Raw genomic sequence first — 14,229 nt, 5'->3', positions numbered from 1 at the left:
ACAAATATCGCCAATTTTAGCTTATAGATTTCAATTTGAAAGAAGAAATATCAGTTAAATCATAAATAGAACTAAATCTCAGTGAAGTATATGTCAATTTAATTCCGCATTTATTTTATCTATCTTTATACAAGTTTCTTTAATTAAATACTATGTGCCCTGGTATAAAAATTAAAAAAAATATTACCACTGTAAATAAACATAAGGAATATTATGTAATTTCTTTAGAGTATATGCTCGTGGCTTAAAATTGCAAAGGAAACATTTGAAGCAACAGTGAGAGAGTTGATGATAATAACGATTTATTTATTTTATATTGTGTTAAAAGATTCTAGACAGATAAAAACAATACAGCATGTACAATTCTTCCTCGCTTCGTCCAACTTGGGGATGGTAGGAGTATTACTGACACGCTTGAAACAGGATGCCTGTTACTCTATAGCTTGTCGAGTTAGTTCTTTTTGTTGTTAGTATACTAAATTCACTGTGTGGGATTTTTCATAGATAGCATCTAAGGAGTGATGTTGCATATTAATATACATTTTTATGCTAAATCTGTAATTTATTTTTGCTGATAGTTGTATATATTTTCTTAACCAATCACAAAAATGATACATTTAATATAAGAATTTAGGTAAAAAGTTTTTCCTGACGAGTTAATGCTTAAAATGTCATCACTAAAACTGCAGTTCTGCAGCTTGAAGTTTTAAAAAAATTTCTAGAACTTTGTTATTTTAAACTATTAAATGTTATCTACATTTTAAAACTTCAATTTCTAAGTTCTAGACTTCAAAAATGTATTGATTATTTTAAGTGGAAAATTTAACTTAGTTGCAGTCCCTGCTAGGAAATTTAGGTCTATAGGAAATTCTGCAATCAATTTTACAAAAAACTAAGTTGTATTCTCATAAAACACAAATATATACCATTTTAGCTCTGATTTAAATTCCAAACTTTTTCCCTAAATAGCACAGTTTGAATTACTTACTCTAAGAATTTAATATTTCATTTCTATCACTGTTCAAAATATATGCATGCTTTGTAACTTACATGCGTTCATGCATAGCCTATAGCAAATTAAGAAGTAAAATATAAAGGAAGTATTATTTTACATTTGAGAGTATAATAGAAATAGAAAATAAGGAAAACCCATTGAAATGACAGCGAAAGAAGAGAATAATAATATTAAAATAAAAATACTTAACAAATTTTGTTTTTATTATATTCTGGATTTCCTGAAAAAATATAATCACTGTTCAAAAAAAATACATGCTTTGTTACTTACATATACGTTCATGCATATAGCAAATTAAGAAGTAAAATATAGAGGAAATATTACTTTACATTTGAGAGTATAATAGAAATAGAAAATAAGGAAAACCCATTGAAATGACAGCGAAAGAAGAGAATAATAATATTAAATAAAAATACTTAACAAATTTATTTTTCTTTCTACTCCTTTTTTCCTGAAAAAATATAATACATAAACACAATTAGCATTGTTATTAAAAAAGAACAACATAATTAAATGATTCAAAGTTATCCATATTCAGTGCACAGGTTGAGTAGCTTCTTGATATAAGCTTAAGGGGAGGCGGTACCCCTATCTTTGTAATGTTAACATAGGTACCATTATCTCAGAAACTAATGGACCAATCAACCTAAATTTTTTTTATACAAACATATATAGGTATTTAAGCAATACTGAGTTTTTTTGGTGCTTGTATATCTTAAAAAACATATATAGGTATTTCTGATTACTACTGTGTATTTTTGGTGCTTGATATCTTAAAAATAAATTTTTTATGATTTTTCAAAATATTGTTCAAGTTGGAAGTATTTGAGATTATGAATTTTTAGGTACTAGAGGAGGCATCTCAAAAAAAACTCAGTAGGTGCCAAAATACCTATATAAATGTGTGTAAAAGTTTCAAGTTGATTGTCCAAGTAGTTTCTTGAGAAACGTGTAGTGTACTTTGTGTGCAAAAACTGTAAAAAAGTAAATTTGGGGGGAAATCGCAAAAAAAACGAATCTATAAGATGACCTATTTAGCTATGTTATATATAATATTTTTACCTATATATGATATGTAATTGGTTTTTATAATTAAATGTGATCTTTTATTAATAGAATAGGCTATTTTTTATATGCTTTTAATATTTAGAATTATCTATATTGGAAAATTTGTATATCAAAAAGTAACGCGATGCGGGTTAGGCCTATAGTCATAACGGAGTGAAAGATAAATACAAAAAAAAATTAATTAGGCTATATTATTTCAAACATTTTTGAGTTTAGAATACATTTATAAGAGAAATAACAGAGAAAATTATGAAATAGAACTTATACCCAGCCACAAATAGAGTAAACAATAACAAAAATTATAGAAAAAAACATGCAATTTATTTACCGTAGCATTAGTGCATTCCTGGTATCATATGCAGGCTCCTCTTCAAAATCCTCCTCAATCCTTCTTTTTAAAATTCCTGGTTTGTCTCCATTGCTTGTCTTTGAAAGTCACTTATCGCACAATTGCTCGTCGCACTCGCTCGTAGTCAAAACTTTTCATTGCGTCAATTGTCCTCTTGCAAGGTTCAATGCCTACTGCTCTAAGCATTTTGCATTTTGCTATGTTGCCATCATTAAAAGTAGAAAATAGCATCATAAGCACCAAACTCAAGTGTGTTCAATGTCACAAAATCTTTTTTTGGCACTCTAGACCAGATGACATTATTGATGCTTTCATTGACATTCTGCGTCTTACCGTGTTAAACATTTTCGAAGAAGGTCAGGATTTGCTAAAAGCCTGAAAGATTGGTTTCAAGGCTAACATTATAGCTGAAGGAATGCTGTTCTTATGAGAATATGGCTCTTTAGTGTGCTTTGCCTTGTTGTATTTACACCATGTATTTTCTCCTGACGGGCAAAGGCCATGCTGAGGATTGTCGTCCGTCGAAAGTTTATGAAAATATATGGCCCAAACCGCTGCCTTCATGTTCTGTAGGTTATCAGTATTTTTTCCTAATAGCATTTCCATAATAGGTTTGCAATTGATCAATTATGCCATCTGTTAGTCTATTCTTTCCACCTAGTTTGCCGCCATCAGAAAGTGTTACGCCTTTTGAGTCTCTTTTAGTTTCCTTAGCCTAGACCCCATTCTCTTTTGAATATGGCCTATACACTCCAGTTTCTGTATTTCCACTTCACCATAAGGTTTACTGTCTGCAATAGTTTTGAAACTATTTGTATCTCCATCACCTAAATACTCTAAGTACCTAACATTATACTTATTTACTGATCGTGTGAAAAATAGCTAAGGCTTCCAGCTGACTCCATACCTCGCTCGAGCCTTGATAATTTGCCGAACAAATAGCCTCATGTTGTTGTTTGTCCAAACAATTACAAAATTTAGATAACACTTCTATGTCCATAACTTTTCCTGTGTCAACACTTGTACAAGTAACAATTCCGTTTAGAGAGCTAAAGCCACGCCGTTGCCAAGTGCCATTCATATACCTACTTTTAAGTCGCGTTCGTTCTTACCTAAGGTTTTATTTTCCTCAACAGCCTCATCCACAGCAGTTTTCATGGATTCATCCATTACCTGTTTAGCCTTGTCTTTTAAAAATTTATTATATCGAAACGGTTTTGTTGGAGGTTGCGGAAGATTCATTACGCCACATAACATTTTGCCTGCAGCCATACCTTTCCCGATAGACCTCAGTCCATACACTAGTCTAATATTTACATCAAATAGAGTCTTTTTTTCTAAATTAATATTCCTAGAACTATTAAATTTATGTACATATTTACAATGGCAACAATAAATCTCCATCTCAAAAAGCCAGGCCAAAATGTTGAGCAGCACGCACTTGTAAACCACTTTTCCTTGCAATTTTTACAAAGTGATGAACTAAAAAGTTGATCTGATAAAATTTGCATGTTAATAATTTCATTGTCATAGTTTTCATCACAATTAAACATCTCATACTTATCTATGTTTATTTTCTTTGAAGAGCTTGACTGAGATTGTGTTGACATTTCAGGCCTAGGGTAGACTCATCTTTTGACATCTCATTAGGGTTAGGACTGGCTGGTTTTCTTTTCCTACCACCAACTCCTTTACGGGGTTTAGCATAACTACTTTTAACACGAGGCATATTTATACATAAACAATCTTGTTAGCAATAATAAATATAAATTACTAACTAACACTCACTATATCACTTCACAAAGCACCAAAACACTAAGCAAAAACAATAAACAAAACAGTATAAAGTCAGAAGCAGAACTCAAAGCTGATGAAATAGAAGTTAGTTCAGGCCTGCCAACACAACAAAAGCAAATTATAGCACACAAAAATAAAAGGTCATATGGTATAATAGTACATGTGTGAATAAACGCAAGCGCTGTCACAAATTTCTTCCTGAAACATGATGTAAGCATATTTTAAAACTTTTTTTCTGTAGGTTTACAATTTTCAAATATACATGTATTATATATCATTGTGTGCAGAAAAAGCCCGCTTAACATTTTAAAAAAATAAAAAAAAAATGTGGAAAAAAATATTTTTCTGGGGTACCGCCTCCCCTTAATACAGAGTTTAGTAAAACTCAACACGGTATTCAAATAAAAACATTATTATTTTTTGTACTGACTTTACTCTCTCTTTCATACTCAGTATACTACTTTTAAAACTCTTGAGATTAAAAATAGTGTACGAGCTCTTTAACATTTACATTTCATTTTATATTGACAAGTTTAATGTTTCTCTATAAATGGTGTGTGTGTGAACAACTCTAAGCTACCCCTTTCCTACTATCTGTTTTATATACCCAATGATGTATATTCATATTCTTATTATTATTTTGTTATATATTTAAAACAGTATGTATCTTTCATTAATATACACTACTGGAGCACACATGCCCATAAAGTCTGTTTATAATTTCCCAGTCACACATAGCTATGGAAGGCAGGGCTGTATCCGGAACCAGCAAGCAAGAAAAGACAAGAACTCTGCGGCATAATGTGAAGATACAGTGTTCTTCTATTTACATTTTGACATACAAAGTTAAATGCTAAATAAAATCATTATTCCTTCTCACTTATCAGTTGGACTGGACCTATGATCTGAGCAACACAAGCTCTCTTTGTAATACTGATTTATTTTATGGCAAATCGTTAATGGTCATGCAGCTTATAATTGAACTTCAAAATGCACAAAAGGCAGCAAAATGTCTTTTCACCAGTAAGTACTCATTATTTGTATCTATCTTATTTTATATATTTATGTAGGCTATCATAAAATTAACAAATTATTAATTGTGATCTACATAAATAAGTAAAATTAAATACATTTATAATTCATGTCTATTAGTGAGAGATTCTTTGTCAAAGTCCACACACACAAATATTCTTAAAGTTTTATTTGTCATGATAAATATTTTATTATATGTGAACTTTACCGAACAATAATGTAATGTACTGTTTAAAGCTGTACTGTAATCGAAAATAAAATAGTACAAAAGACTCATACTCTGTCGAAAACATTTTTGTCATTAGCTATAGAAAATAAAAACTAAAACCTATTATTCCATTTTATTTTATTAGTTTTGTGCTTCCAAAAAATGCGGGATTTTGGAGGCAACTAAATAATTTCAATTTTAAACCCCTCTCAAGTGATCTCTCATTTTGAAGAGCATAAACAAACTTTAAGAATGGTGAAAACCAGAGATCGGTAATTCTTTCCCACGCAAAATAATAGTGTCATCTAAATTTTAATGAAGTCTTTAAACCTAGATATACAAAACACCAGTAGAAAATGTTGAAGATTTAAGAAACATGATTGTTGAAGCCTGCAATCAAATACTACATCAGGCTTTTCAAAACATGAAAGAGAAGCTCACTCTGTGTTTTCTCACTGCCAAATAATAGGAGAGCATTTATTGTTACAAAAAATGTTCAAAATCATCAAACTTCCTTTCCACATTGTACCAATACCCAAAGGATGTCTCCGTGTATAAACTTAGACAAACTACAAAACAACAGAATAGAGGTAGGGTGTCCTGACTTTTTATTCACCCTGTATACAAAACATTGTGACATCTATCAACTTATAGAGTGAAACCACAAATTCTTGTACAAAATATGAAAAATATTGAAGTATGAAAAATATTAAACCTAACCAACTAATTTCCAAATAGCATGCACAATATACAATAATGTAACATTTATCAATCTTTGGAGTGAAAAAACAAACCCTTATATAAAGTATGAAAAATATTAAAACCAACCAAAACCAATCCATTTACAAATATCATGCAGAATATACAATATGTTTGTGATATATCTCATCTTCTGGAGTGAAACCACAATCTCTTGCACTACATATGAAAAATATTAAGTTTATTTTCACTTACCAAAATGAACACTGTACTGTACAGGTTATGGTTATATCACAGAATAAAGAAGTTATTGTGTGAGGTTGGGTGTGTCTGTACAACTACTGTGATATGGAAGGAATACTGACTATACACATTGCTGTATTTTTTAACACTGTATCATTGGCTTGGTAGTAGACAGTTGTTCCACTCCCCTCCCCCTTCCCTCCTAGATTCTCTGGCAGATTGTATACCTATTTAATTGGGTGTATTTAATAAAAGTTATCAGAAGAGTGAATTGAGCAGAACGTTCTAGCACACAACATTCAAAATGGGCAGTCAGATTTGCAGATTTGATTGTATTCTATAAATACAAACAATATCCAAGAAAGGTCCACAGTACAAAAGAGGTGCTTTAAATGGACTATCTACATAGTGCTTTACAAACTTCTAATTCGAGATGGTAGATCATTCTCTCTGTGAATTCTCTTCTATTGGCAAAAAGCATACACAGCTGTTAATTTTACTGCTTTGCAGGTTTTTTGCGTACCATTTACAAAACATTTAAAATAGTATAGTAGCCATTTAAATTGGCGAAAAAATAAATGTTTCATGACTAGCAATTATAATATGAGCACTAAAATTGTAAAACAAACAATTTTATATAAGAATTTTTATGAAACCTAGTCTCACATAAATTATAATATGTGAGTCAAAGAGTTCTTAATGAACATTTCACAGGAAATTTATTAGACCTTCCAACAATAACAATAGAACATATGAGGCATTATACATTTATACATCTAAAAGTTTCTTATTCATATATGTGTAAGAAAAACACAGATGGCCTTTGTTTAAAATGTCAATATGAAGTTTTTTAATCTGCATGCAAATACCTTGAAGTATGTAGAGGACATTTAGGCTTATTGTTCAGACTTATACATACAGGTTTGTATGATACCAATAAAGTTTATACAAAATGTAAAGACCACAAAAGCATTTTTTTCCGTGTCACATAATTAGCACTGAGTTGTTTCATTTCATTTCAGACCATTTGGATGGTGAGAAATAAAATGTTAAACAAATTTTTAATTTATTTTAACATTTTTACATGCATAGCATCATCAAATAAATCATCTAATCAATTAATCAAAGAAGAATAATATAGCAAGCTGTCTTAAATATTACACAGTGGCCACTTACATTAGTCTGCTACGATCAGATATATTGGACCATGGCATGGGTAAGGCTAAATTATATGTTATGTGCTTTAGCTATGAAATAAAACAACTGTGAATTTTGAAAGATATCATCAGCACTGTAGAATTTACAAAAACATAAACTTTTGTAAACTGACTTTCATTCAGGCATATTTTTGACCGATACAAACCCGTATTTCATAAGAATCAGCTTACTCGTACTATTCATTGTTACCCAATTTAAACCTTTTTCTATGTCCAAAGATTCAGGAATGATATTGGAAAACTGCTGACAATACAATGAGCCATTTGCATTTGTCTGACACATGTGATTATTTTTTTTCAAGCCTGCGGAAAAAGACAAGCTGCGTGTAGCCACTCATGTATATATGAAATATCTTACAGTGATAAAACTTTGCTTTCTGAGCATGTGGTCGGAGGCAGGCGCACAGTCGGGTTTCGGGATCAATTACTTTCCAGCAGTTTTTTCATGGTCTGATCGGCAAATCTAAACTTAAAATTAAGTTTTCATAATCTATCATACAAAAAGAATAGTACTTTGGTATTATCTGGTGGCCACTCTGTCTCTATCTACTACTTCTTATTACATGATATAAGTAGGTTTAGAATAGGTTATCGTAAATATGTTATTAGTAATACCAAAGTTAAAGTTAACCTTTACGAGCGTTCATGTGATGATCTTGAAATCGGGTACTATCTTGAAGGAAGTTTTTCTTCTTTTGCCTGAAGTATGGGCTTTGGAGGCAACGTACTTCTAGCATACCTCTCGATATCTCAAAAGATGAATTTTTTTTATTATTGTACCAAAATTCAGGCTCAAATCATGTGAGCATTTGTAAATGTTAGCATAAACTTTCTCTATTTATAATGCGTAAGCATGTATATACCTACTTATAACCTATTATCAAATAGTACATAAAGACAGAGTGGCCTCCGGACAATACCAAATTAAAAATAAGAGCTACAGTAATACAAGCTTATGTCTCAGATCACACAGGCCAGCTATGCAGCATCTATGATAAAGATAAGTCTCAACCACCCACAACAGTAATAGAGGGAAGACAATTCAGTAACAGGAATATACTGCTGCTGAAACACCTCCTACAAAAGGAAACCTGGGAAGATGTAAACGGACAAGAGTCTGTTGAATCCTCTTACGACTGTTTCATAGAAACCCTCACATATAACTTAAATATAGCATGCCCCAATATCAGAAAACAAATCTCACAAAAACTAAAGCCTCAGATACATGACTATGAACTAAAGCAGAAGAGAGACAGCTTCCTCAAAGCCAAAGAAACCTATACTCTTACGGGGAGCGAGCAAAATAAGACCGACGCTAATACAAGGAAAAAAGAATACGATCTCCACCTAAAAAATGTAAGAAAACAAAGAGCAGCAGATTTTATTAAAGACTCAGACAACAAATCTAAAGCTATGTGGAAATTAATCAATAAAGAAAGGTCAAATAACAGCTGTGGAAATGAACTGTACAAACTACATGTTAATGGGAGAACAATAGAAAACCCAGCTACGATCACTGACCATTTGAACTCATTCTTTGTGAATATAGCCAACGATACCTTGGCAAATATTGAAAGACCTGACGTAGAAGTACCACACACACTAGATGACTCAATACTTGGTAGCCTCTTCTTCTGGCCAACTGACAACCAGGAAGTGAGCAAGATAATAAAGACAATGAAAACAAAACACTCCGCTGGTCCAGACGAGATATCTCCAGCAATAGTGAAAACATGTGAGGAAGAATTGGTACAGCCACTAGTTAACATAATGAACAAATCGCTAGAGCAAGGTATTTTCCCCGCAAAACTCAAGCTAGCCAGAGTGTACCCGAAACTCAAAAATGGAGATCCTACCGATCAGGGGAACTACAGACCAATATCCTTACTATCTACTTTCTCTAAGATCTTAGAGAAAATTGTATTGACCAGACTTCTACATCACTTCACCATAAACAACATTCACATGAAGGGACAACATGGTTTTACAGCGGGGCACTCCACAACCTCCGCGATTGCCAGCCTCGTTGAATTCATTATCCAAGCTACTGAAGAAGGAAACTCAACATCAGCAATTTTCCTAGACTACAGTAAGGCTTTTGACTGTATCAACCATGAGATGTTACTAAGTAAACTGAATAAACTGGGAGTCAGAGGCCTAACTGCCAAATGGTTCAAAAGCTACCTACAAGGAAGGAACCAAACAGTTGAAATAACTAGAACTGCAGATGGTGTAAAAAAGAAAATCAAGTCAAAACCATTGCCCATACAGAGAGGAGTCCCACAAGGATCAGTCCTGGGACCTGTTCTCTACATCATCTTTGTCAATGACCTCCGAGACTACCTAAATAATCTCTGCTCAACACTAATGTATGCGGATGATACAGTGCTTTTACTGAAAAACAGAACACCTGCACACATTGAGATTGGGTCATACATTGCTGTCAATATGGCACAACAATACTGTGAGAGAAATGACCTAATATTAAATGAAAAAAAAGAGCCAGCAGCTAATCATTGGAAGAGCAAAAGAAGAGGTATGCGTGCTACCAGACCTAGAACAAATTGGAAAAGTTAAGTACCTTGGGGTCACAATTGACGACAAATTAACATGGACTGACCATATAAAAAACCTATGCAGCAAACTTAGCTCTGCCCTATATGTACTGAGGAGACTCACTCACGTCTGCAATCAAGACATGGCGAAGACTGCTTATTATGCCATCTTCGAGTCGCACCTCAGGTATGGGCTTGTGGTTTGGGGAGGAACCTCCAAGGCAAACCTCCAGAGAGTCCTAGTGCTCCAGAAAAGAGCTGTTCGCATCCTCACTGGTCTGGGACCCAGAGACTCCTGCCGAGAGGCCTTCAAGGAACAGAAAATCCTCACTGTAATAGACTTATATAAGTATACTGGAAACAATATTCTTTGCTGTGCGGCAAAACCCAACAAGAGGTAATGAAACTCACAATCACAACACAAGAACAGCAAATAACTTTACCTTGCCAATACATCGACTAGCAATGTTTGAAAAGCAACCCACATATGTAGGCTCTAATTTCTGGAACATCCTACCTGAAGAAGTGAAGAAAGGAAAGACGCTGAAAATGATCTCACGCTGGCTCCTCGACCGTCCCTACTACACAGTGAAAGAATTCAAAAACTGGAGGAGGGACCCTCAACCGTGGACTGACTAAAATCATGCCAGAAACTAAGTATCACAAACACAACACTTACACCATTATAACACAAACACTATTTTTTGACTTTGAATCTGTTCTCAAGGAATATGACTAATAAATGGTTTCTGATTTCTGATTTCTAAATAAGTTTTTCATTTAAGATCAATAATAGTTAAACAAAGATTACGTTGAGGGTAGGGGCCGCTTCCTATCGAGATCCATAAGGAAGGATAATGAGTATTATATCTGCCGTATCATCTAGGAAGGGGAGGCTAGCTCTGTACCAGCCTCTCCAGTCAAAGCAGGCAGGATTAACATACCCTTATGGCTAAGCTAACAACTGCCTTAAAAACTTACAAAGCCCCACCAAATCCAACAGTCATCCTTGAGCTATCGTTAGTTAGACAAGACCTATCGACTACCCTTGCCACCAGCATCTTGTGTATTACTCTGCCATGTGGATAACCTTTTCTTTTAACCATTCAACAAATGTTGTCAAAATGTTGGCCTTCACTTACTTCCTTGAGGGGTCCAAAAATATCAAGTCACAGTGTTACAAGTTTTCAATAATTGATATTGGATAAGGTTGGTGGATAATAGGATGTAAGATAGATAACGTTCTGGGGTTTACAATCCTTACGTCATGTATCCTTAATTTGATACCAGAAGGTTTTAAACCATTAATTAAATTAGTTATACAAGAGATAACCTATCCAATGCTATAAATAGAGGTTAAGCAAACATGAGCACTTCGACCGCTTCTGTGGAGCAAGGGGTACTACCCAGTAAAGAAGTACAGTACAGTACTATCGTCTCTGTCACTCATTCTATTATTGGGGTAGCAAGTGATAAGTATATGCCTCTGTTCAGGTCAACTAGCCAGTCGCAACCATAGACCGACCGCTACAGACAGTGTTGCTTTACAGTGCCCTTCTCTATTTTCACTGTGTTGTGACTAGAGCTGAAATAGTTAGTTATATATCAAACAATTAAACGTGGAGCCTCTAGATTCTCAGACTGTGCTGCTCAATCTGTGACACCACAGCGAAGGCCGGTAGCAACAACGCTCAGACTACAGCAGGGTATTTTAAATCCTGCCTCTCACTTGGTTCCATCTCGTTAACACTATTGTTATCACGATTATTGGCCACTTAATTGGGTTAATTTTTAACATGAAACAATGAACGTTTGTTATAGGCTTATTGCTAAACTTATGCTCTGTTTTATATATATATATATATATATATATATATATATATATATATATATAATAAAGAATGTGAATAAAATAACATACAAAATTATTTTAAAAACAAATGACTTTATGTATGTAACTAACTACTTTATCTTTACATATTGTATTTATATTTAAGGGTGCAGGTTGCATCACCAGTCAGCTGAGCTGTGTCTGGACCACCTGCCTGGCTTTGTGACAAACCATGTCGAGCGGCCGGGCTACACTACCATCTGGGATCTAATTTGGCCTTGCTCAGACACATATACTACCTAGTGTCAGGATGGCAATAAGGTAAGCAATGAGCAATTAGTGTGGATGATACATGAGCAATTAGTGTGGATGATACATATCTCTTTTTACCAGTTAACAGAAATTACATTTGCTTTAAATACAGATCTTGTTACATTAATACAAACAAATGAGCAATTAATCTATCTAGTAAAATATTCTACTGATCCATCATGAGGGATGATTGGTAATGCTTTGCAAATTTTAAGGCCAACCATGTTTGGAATAATTTTGCCAACTCGTCATCGTGGGAATATTTCTGACAGTGAAAGTATTTAGCTCTTCAACATACAACACTCGTTCCTATATAGGGTTAGAACAAATAATAACCAGTAACTAGGCAGGATCTCAGCCGTCATGTCTGGTATTGGAAGTCTGCTGTCACCTTAGGCTGCAGCCGGTTTCCAAAGAAATACTTCTTAAAGACCTAACATGGCCTCTATTAATGTTATCAACCACAATTTTGTTTGCTCAAATGGTGTCATACTGCATGAAATTTTACATTTACATTTTTCCTATCTTAAATCTATTTTAAGGACCTATATATACAGCATCTCATATTTCATTACTTAATGCTAATTGCAATCATTACACACGAGGTTTTATTAATTTACTAAAAGGAATTTATAAAGGAATAAAATCAATTAACATGCATATGCATTTAAAGTAAAATTAAATTGATGTAAAATTTTTTTATATTCAATAATTGATTAAAATTTGTTTTGTTTTGTGGCTTAATTTTCTAGGCATAATTTAAATCTGTTATTATTAAATACATTGAGCTGTGCTCTATGTACGTAAGTTGCCTCTAGCAGGAGCAATTTATCATGCCATTACTCTTATCTAGTTTTCTGTTAGCACTTCCACACGGTTTTGCTCTCTTAACTACATGTTATTTCACCTGACTATTCTCACTGCGATTCTGCAACTGCACTACCACGGGTTTGTGCTGTGCGAATTGATGCTTTGGTGTAGTAGTCGGCCACGTTTTCGTCTTATACCCGGAGACAGTATTTCATATAAATTACGTTATATGGGATTCTACTGCGAAGTATACCACAGTAATGAGCGTACATCTGACCATTCGCCATACAGCATTGGGAGATAATGCATCGTCTCCACTTATTCATCTCTTAGATCCAACTTCAAATTCAATTTAAGGCAATTTTAAAAACTTCAAACTCCTTTATTTGTATAACTAAATCCTCTTGAAACAGTAATTTATATAATACAACAATTTCCTATTGGTTATCCGGTTTTAAATACTACTTTAACCTCCCTTATTTCTTGATTGTATATATTTTTGTCATCAATACTATAATTTAATGCCATTTTATAAAAATAATGATTCATAATATTAAATAATTTTTCAATTCTTCAATGAATTAATATTTCAATATTTATATTATCCCCGTACTCATACCCTTATAGGGTATTTTACTAACAAGGGAAAACAATGTCCCCAATGTATAAGAAAAAATTTAATCTCTAAGAATATAGGTAAAACAATGGATCCAATGGCCCACTGCGTGATAGCCACGATCTGCTCATTTGGCTGAGTCGAGGCAACCAGTACAAGCAAATTTATTGAGCCGGCCAGTAATAGCCTGACCAAAACCACCTTAGAAGACAAGTAATATAGATTTAAAAGAAGTGTAATATTTTGCATTGCTTTGTACAAAATTGTATAATAATGGTGTATTTATATTGTATTACATTATATAGACTTATATCATTTTATTATTGATCGAAGTACAAATAAAAGCAATAGAACATTAAGTATCAGCAAGGATGCAAAAGAAAGATTTTAATACATAGTCCCCATCCTGGTGCTTAGCTTTAAAGATAAATTATGGACAAGTGGAAAGTATGAGTATGACACAAGACTCAAATTTGT

The 14,229-nt window shown here is 33.3% G+C and overlaps 1 protein-coding gene across 1 annotated transcript in view; it reads right to left on the bottom strand.

Moving 5' to 3' along the window:
• LOC124369274 (cell division cycle-associated protein 7-like) overlaps window positions 1-14,229 on the bottom strand; it is a 72,828-nt gene that overhangs the window by 53,899 nt on the left and 4,700 nt on the right. The window lies entirely within an intron of this gene.

Source organism: Homalodisca vitripennis, chromosome X (assembly GCF_021130785.1).
Source record: "Homalodisca vitripennis isolate AUS2020 chromosome X, UT_GWSS_2.1, whole genome shotgun sequence".
Taxonomy (NCBI): Eukaryota; Metazoa; Arthropoda; class Insecta; order Hemiptera; family Cicadellidae; genus Homalodisca; species Homalodisca vitripennis.
The sequence above is the reverse complement of the archived record's forward strand: the minus strand, read 5'-3'. Positions and strand labels throughout refer to the sequence as shown.